The 7,830-nt window shown below is 36.8% G+C and overlaps 1 protein-coding gene across 3 annotated transcripts in view; it reads right to left on the reverse strand.

Moving 5' to 3' along the window:
• GABRA5 (gamma-aminobutyric acid type A receptor subunit alpha5) overlaps nucleotides 1–1,941 on the reverse strand; it is a 117,722-nt gene extending 115,781 nt beyond the window's left edge. The window contains exon 1 of one of the 3 annotated variants that reach the window (XM_051984648.1): nucleotides 1,843–1,941. The gene's annotated coding sequence lies outside the window, so the exon portion shown is untranslated. Of the gene's footprint in view, nucleotides 1–1,414; nucleotides 1,514–1,613; nucleotides 1,701–1,842 lie in introns of those variants that run through there. The other 2 variants (XM_051984646.1, XM_051984645.1) reach the window with 2 other exon arrangements.
• Between the last annotated feature and the right edge of the window lie 5,889 nt (nucleotides 1,942–7,830).

Below are 7,830 nucleotides of genomic sequence, written 5' to 3' on the forward strand. Positions count from 1 at the left end.
GCATCCTATGCACTAGGTGCTGAAGGAAAGAGGTAAGGAGCCCCAGGGGGTCTTCAGTTCGCTGCGTAAGCTCTCTAGTCGAGAACACTATCCTCGTGTGTGCCAGGGTGTGTGGAGGTGGGAGGAAAGCGGGAGGAGGATTGCGGAGTCGGAGCACTGTATTCACTCTAGTCTTCTCTTTTGGCTAACTCGACCCCTGCTTCTCCCTCCTGGGAAAATTTCACTGATCTTTAGATAATCTACCCCACCTTCGGATTCTACCTCACCTTGCTTTTCTTTTCTCACTTCTCTTCCCGGTTCCCTATCTAGTTCTAGATCTGCCTTTCCCTCTGCATCTCATTGAATTACTCAATGTTATTTTATCCGTAGGTTTCCCTCCTTGCAAATCTCGGGTCTCACCAATGTGCAAAGGGCGGGTAGAGGCTCCACAGCCAAAGCATCTGCCAATTGATCCGTGGTTAGCCGCCCCCTCTGAATCGCACTGCAATACACCAGGCTGCACCTAGTCCCAGTCTCCCAACCTCAACTCTTCAAAAGCAAGCAAGCCAAAAAAGGGAAAACTTACCCAGGTGCCCCGAAGAGAGGGCAAAGAAAGGGAAGGAGGGAGGCTGACAAATTCAATAAGCGCATACTATGGGCTAAACATTGGGAGATATACAAAAGATAAATAGGCAGTTCTTGGCCATATCCCTTAGCGCGCTAAATACACCTCTACCCTCAGCACTTTAAACATCAAGGGCACTGGAGGTGGGGGATGAAGTGGGGAGACCCGGGGGAGAAGAAGCCGAGAAAACATTGATATTTCCAAGATCGACACCGCCTCCTAACAGCACCCCTTCCAGTCTTTTCTCGCTCTGCAGCTGCGGTCTCTGGGTTGGGGGAGGTGGGCAAAAGCAACCCCTTTGGAAGCGATTCCGCACCTCGGTAGCAATTCTCTATCTTTGTACTCCTCATTCAATGCGGGCTGCGCTATCTTCTGTCTCAATCCTTCTCCCTGCTCTGGGATCCGATTTGCCCCCGGAATCTGGCTAGGCAAAGTTTATACTCTTCCCGGGCTCTCCCGGGTTCCTTTCTTCCGTCAATTCCCTTCTCTCTACCAGATACTGCTTTGCTCCGGGTTCTAGGCATCTCCCAGTAGGAAAGGCGACACATTGTTCCCTCTGCCTGGGGTCTGTCTTTCACTTAACCAAAAACACTCCAGCCAGCATTGACCAGGCTCTCTCTCCCTGTCCCAATGGGTCATTTGTTCCCCTGAGAAGGCGAATGAGAACCAGCCCTATCCATCCCGTGCCCTTTTTTCATCCTCGCCACCCCACTCATCTCTTCCCCATGAGGTCGAATTGTGTTCCACCCCTCATCCCCTTCCAGTATCTCCCCCACGGAGCCCCCACCCCCATTCCCTCACCCCGCTTACCAACTGCGCTGGACATGGGAAGACAGGTTAGTAGATGTTCTGCAAATTCCTTTCTCTCCCCTTCCCCTCCCCGGACCCTTTTGCTCCCCAGCCCGAGCTGCCTGGTGCATATGTTTCAGTTGTCACCAGCACATCCTGTATCTCTTGAAGTTCCCACCGCTTCCCCAAGTGGAACGGGATGGAGGGAGGGTAGGCTCACCCGCTCTCTGCCTTGATTCCCAGCGGCTCCCTCCACAGCTCCTCCTTCCAGGATGCACTGCTTCCCTCTTGCAGATTCTCTCTCTCTCTCTCTCTCTCTCTCTTCTCTCTCTCTCTCTCTCTCTCTCTCTCTCTCTCTCTCTCTCTCTCTCTCTCTCTCTCTCTCTCTCTCTCTCTCTCTCCCTCCCTCCCCCCCACCCCCCCATATACACACACTCTTTTTCTCTTACCTCTCCTAAGCCTCCACATGTCGTCTTCTTAGGCGAGAGTAATGTTTGGATGCAGCTGTATCCCAGCAGAGGCCGCCACACACTCAACAAATGGGCTGACGGGCCAACACAGTGTGCGTGTGGGTAATAAAGAGTCAGATCTCAGATCTCTTTTTTAGAGGAGGAGCCAGGAGTCTCATAAGTCCTCTATGGGAAGGGTTCATGTACCTCTCTTTAAGTGAACTGATGGCCTTAGGTGACATTTTTGGCTGTCTTCTAATAATGGTAGGTGGGAATATATGTAGGAATGAAGGGAAGGAAATTCACTAAATGTGACATGAAGCTGTCACCCAGTCAGACACTGCAAAGACTTTACTAGTGGCAGAGGCCAGAAGGAGATCATTGCAACATGACAGGACCCTTGTCCAAGACTTCTCTAAAATTTAAACTATCTTTTCCCACAGATTTTATTAGCTTCCTAGAGACTTTGTTTTGTATCTCTAGTTCTGAGTCAATAAAATACAAGTTGATAAACACTTTTCCTGTTCCTTTAAATAGTAGTAACTTCATTAACTGCAAGACAGCCAATAAAGTTGATCTAGAATAAAATATTTAGCAGTTGTTAGTCATTTTATGCAATTAGTAGTTTCCTTAATTTCCTGTTTTACAAAACTGAGATTGCTGTGATAGAAGGAAGTATTTAAGTAACTTTCTCATCAGTATTGGGTTTCAGGGCATCTAAAGGCTTTTGAGTCATGCTTTTGCTGTTAACCCATTATTATATTAAATAAGCTATTTAATCATATTTTGCCTCAGTATTCTAATCTATAAAATGGGAATCCTCAATTAACAATGCTTGTCTCCTGTCTAGAACATGATGGAGAAAGGGAAGCATACTAAGAACGAAGTGATGAAAGAGAATATTATATGAATAAAAAGAATCCTTCTCAAGAATTGATTTTAAATACTCTTTAATAGGATCAAAACTTTCAAAATTATGAAAGCCAAAATGGACAGACTTTGGCTCTATAAGTACCTGGTGGAAAATGCAAACAGCATGAAAAATTATGCATAATTCTTCAGTATTTTTATATAAGTTTTGCAAGAATTTTTAAAATCATACTGCTGATAATATAATGTAGGTCAAATCTGTTTTGTATCTCATGTTACAGAAATGCAGGAATTTTTGTTTTGAGGAATTTTTTATTTTTAAAATTCACTATAGAACAGAAACAGATCTTTTACTGTCTGTCTAATTATCCATATACTTAAAGCAGAGCACTTGTCAGTGTCACTACATATTCACATAAAATCCTATAACACTTCATTACCTTTTTAGAAATGCATATCAAGACTAGAGCATACAAATATGAATGTCTAAAATACAGTTTGTGCCCTTGCAAATTTGCATGTATTCACAGCCTGCAATAATTAGTATCTATCAATGCCAAATTAAATTAACATGTAACCAATAATAGCTTTGAAAGCCTCCCAGTTCTAAAATGAATAAATTGAAAATTGTTACTCTCTACTCATTTTAAATAATTTCAGAAGCGGGTAATGGCAGAGGGCATTTTTTAACCAGGACTTTACTAAGGAAAACATAGATCTGGGCCAATAATAATAATAAGAAATTATAGACCTGTGTATATGTGTTAAGGGCAAGTACTGTTAATATAAAAAGCAAAATCATCCTTGCCCCCCAAAAGTTTGTATTCTAATATTTAAAGATAACACATTTGAGGTTTGTAGCCTTAAAGTTTAGTTTTGGTCAAAAAAGTTACTGGGATGTTGAATGTAGTCATAGGGCAATTGGAATAACATTCTCTGAAGGTGATAGTAATGATTTGACTATTGTTCCCAGAACTGTAAGGGGGGGGTTGAAAGAGAGAGAGGGAGAGAGAGAGAGAGAGAGAGAGAGAGAGAGAGAAAGAGAGAGAGAGAGAGAGACAGAGAGAGAGAGAGACAGAGAGACAGAGAGAGAGAGAGACAGAGAGAGAGAGAGAGTATGTGTTGGGGTGGAAGGAGGGCCCGAGAGAGATATATGCTTTCATGGCATGGTGTGGAGACTGTCAAGAATAGAATCATTGAGTTTATGTTGGAATAAAAATGTTGAAATATCACGGATTTTAAAACCAGGCATTCAGAGAAGATTGCTAATTAAGATAAAAGTTTCTTAGATAGTCACAGCCATAAAATAAAGAAAAATACAGGATGTATAATAATATTTATTAATATCAAACCTAAACAATCTCATTTTTCTCATTAGCACAATGAAGAACATTGACTATGTCAGTCAACAAGGACTTATTAAGTGTATTATATGACAGACACCATGCTTAGTGCTGGAGATACATATAAAAGGGAAAAACTACTTGTCCCTAAGGAGTTCACAATCTAATGGGAGAAGAAAACATGCCAAAAAAAAACAAACAAAACTGTTTACAAATAAGATATTTACAGGATAAATTGGAGGTAATCAACAGAGTAAAGGCTCTAAGGATAAAATACACTGGAAAAAGTTTCTTGCAGATTCAGTGATCGGTAAAGTCTTTTGAATCTAAATTCTAATATCCTATGATCTATGAAACATTGGTATTTCAGGATTTTGAGTTATTAGTGGATTGAAAATCAGGTTTGAGTACTATAAAAAAGTGTGATAGATTTTAAATAAAAAAACTGGGTTCAAATATTGGCTATTTTCAATTACTTCCTGTATATTTATACAATATTATTTAATATATCCAAATCTGTTTTGTCCTCTATAAAATAACAAAGTTTGGCTGGATGAATCAAAGGTATTTTGCAATTCCAAATATAGTGAAATGGCACTTCAGGCAGTTTGTATATTTGCACTTTAAGAATAACAAAATAATTTTTAAGTGAATATATCTTGTTTTATAGCTTGTAACCAATAGTAAGCAAAAGGATGTAAGAACAAGGGATTTCTATTTGCAACAGTGGGAAGGTCTCAAAATAATTCTCAACAAAATTAACTTTAAATGGAAACATCAAAGGGAGGGAGAAAAATAAAATTTGAGTTGTGGTTGTGATTATTTTATTCTTTTTCATTTGGATAAATATTTTCCTTGTTTTTGTGCATTTTATTTTGCCAAAATGTATAAATGAAATCAAATAAAAATGGGTTTTCATTAAGTGAAAATTATTTTTAACTCTGAAAATAAGTATACAATCCAAGAATACTGACTTCATGGTAGAAAATTTCCATCTCCACAATCCATTTAATATTAATGAATGTAAATTTAATTCCTAAGTCAGATATGATTCTGACAAATATGTATCTAAATAAATTTATTTAGATATTCAATTGAATTTAACCACTAGATAAAGAAGACCTTGGAGAAACTTTCATTTTCTGAAAATGACTCATAATTATTTATTAAATATTATTGCTTTATAAATATCTATCTTGGACTGAAAGAGGCACCTTATCATTACTAATCTAATTTGTTGTCAACACTTCCCTCTCATAAGAACAAAACAAAAACAACAACAACAAAAAAATTTCCCTCTCAAATTCAATGTACAGAAAAGTGTAAGTTTTAAATAGTCCATCAGAGGGCATTACAGTTCCATATAACCATAGCTATGTAGCTAATTTCTTTATTGAAAACAATATCACTGTGGGGTTTAAAATAATGAGTTAGTTAAGATGCTTGGTGCTGTGGGTGGAGCACTTGCCCTAGAACATCTATTGTTTATATTCATCAGGAGATTATCAGGTTAGTTCCTTTGTGTATGATTTGGGGAAGAATGAGTAAAACATAAAAATAATTTATTTCTTTGCCAAAAACATAAACTGCACCTGTTTATCAAGCAGAGTCATTCTAACATTCCAGTCATTCTTAATAATCCAAGGCATCTCCCATATTTTTCCTCTCCAGGATTCTTGATCTAGATTTGGATTTTAGGAAAAATATGAAAATAGAAAAGAAGTTGTCAGGAGGAGATTTATGCAAAATAGAGCTCTTAATATGACATAGATAGCCCTCTATAGGCAGAAATCTCTCTATACTTTGGTGTGGGCCTAACATAATTTCAATGAAACCATAAAACTCTGACTCCCTCATTTCTCTACCAATCCTCCCAATTTCTCATCTTCTCCCTCTCTACAAACCCCTCATTGGAATAGTAATCATTAAATCCAGGAACACAGACCTTTATCAGGAATTATGTAATTATTAATGAATAATCAGCTGTCATTAACAAAATAAAGAAAGGTAATAATCCTTCAATAAGTCTCTTTATCATAATACAGTGCTTCAAATGTGAATGTTATAATAATTATGACAACTGACATTTATATAGCACATTATACTTTGCAAAGCATCTTACATAAATTATTTTATTTAACCCTCAAAACAACATCGTGAGGTCAATGCAATTATTTTCTCCATTTGACAGATAAGGAAACTGTAGATCAGAGATGTTAAGCGATTTACTTAGGGTCACAGTCAAGCAATCAACAAATGTCTATTTTCTAAGTTTACTGTATGCTATGTATGAGACACTGCTAAGCAAAAGACAATACAATTATAAAGAATGAAATAATGCCTAATCACAAGGAATTTATATTCTTTCAGGGAAACAATTACAAATACAATTATGTACAGAATGAATATAAGGGAAAACAAATGTAGATAAATACAAAGTTTTTAAATATAAAATAGTTTGATATGGAAGACCAGCAATTGAGGAGAGAGGGTTAAGAATGAATTCATGTGAAATGTCATTATTGAATTATAGTTTAAATAGTATTTCAAATATGAGAGAAGTTAATGCAAAAGAAGGGGAGATTAAAGATGAATTGCTTTTTTTGAGAAACAAAAAGGATGATGGTACCTTGAAAAGATATTGAGAAATTTTAGAGAAAGGAAAGTTCAGTAGTAAAGGTGAGTTGATTTTTGGCTATAGTAAGTTTGAGATATCTCCAAGAAATAAATTTTAACTGTCTAATACATGATTAAGGGTATGATACAAAAATTCAAGGGGAAAATTGGGATTAGATTTGTAGATTAGTGTGTGATCTGCATAGAGTTGATAATTAAACCTTTGGTAATTAATAAGGTCACCAAGAAAGAATATGGGAAATTATAAAAGGACACATTACAATTCCAGGAATATCCACAATTAGAGGGTATGAGATATATGATGAACAAACTAAGGAGATAGAGAATTGTAATCAGACAGTATTAAATATTTGATTATGATTCAAATCTGAACTCCAATTTCTTAACCACTTTCAACAAGACAGAAGAAGAAGCTAGATTTCAAAAGCTTACTTGAAGAATATCAATTACATTCAAGTGTTTATTCAGATAAGGAAAGAAAATGTATATATATATATATATATATATATATATATATATATATATATATATATATATAGCTTCACTATTGGCATTACTTAAGGTAGTGCCAAGAATTATACTTTCAAAGAAATGGTTCAAAAGTCTCAAAGAATCAATAGTTATATTTACAGTTGGGAGGAAAAAGAGGAATTCATAAAAGTTTTCTGGGAAAACATGACAACTCCCAATAAACAATTTTTCCTAGAAGTTTATAAGTATGTCGCATATTGTCAGGCCTCTGCATGCTCCTAGCTTCTTTTACCACCTTTGACCATTTGCATGTTTGTTTGTTTTTAATGTCATCTTCCTAACTCCCAGAAGATGGAAGGATTTTTGCCATTTCTCCATTCCCATAGTGGATTCCCTTGTTGTTCACATAAGGTTTATATTTCTCCAACAGATAATAATGGTCTCTTTTGCTACCCTCTGCCCATCATGTTACTATGAGAATCCAGTGCCATAGTTTTGACCATATTCCAGTGTTTCCTTATTTTGGCCTTCCTCTGACCTGTTTTCAGTTCAATGTCAAATAAAGCACTCTTTCATTTTATCCCCATGTTCTATAGTATATAAAATTTTGTTCTCACACAAGCTTATCCAGTAGTCAAGAACACACTGCCCATCTCATTGTCTAAGT

The sequence above is a fragment of the Antechinus flavipes genome, chromosome 3 (assembly GCF_016432865.1).
Source record: "Antechinus flavipes isolate AdamAnt ecotype Samford, QLD, Australia chromosome 3, AdamAnt_v2, whole genome shotgun sequence".
Taxonomy (NCBI): domain Eukaryota; kingdom Metazoa; phylum Chordata; class Mammalia; order Dasyuromorphia; family Dasyuridae; genus Antechinus; species Antechinus flavipes.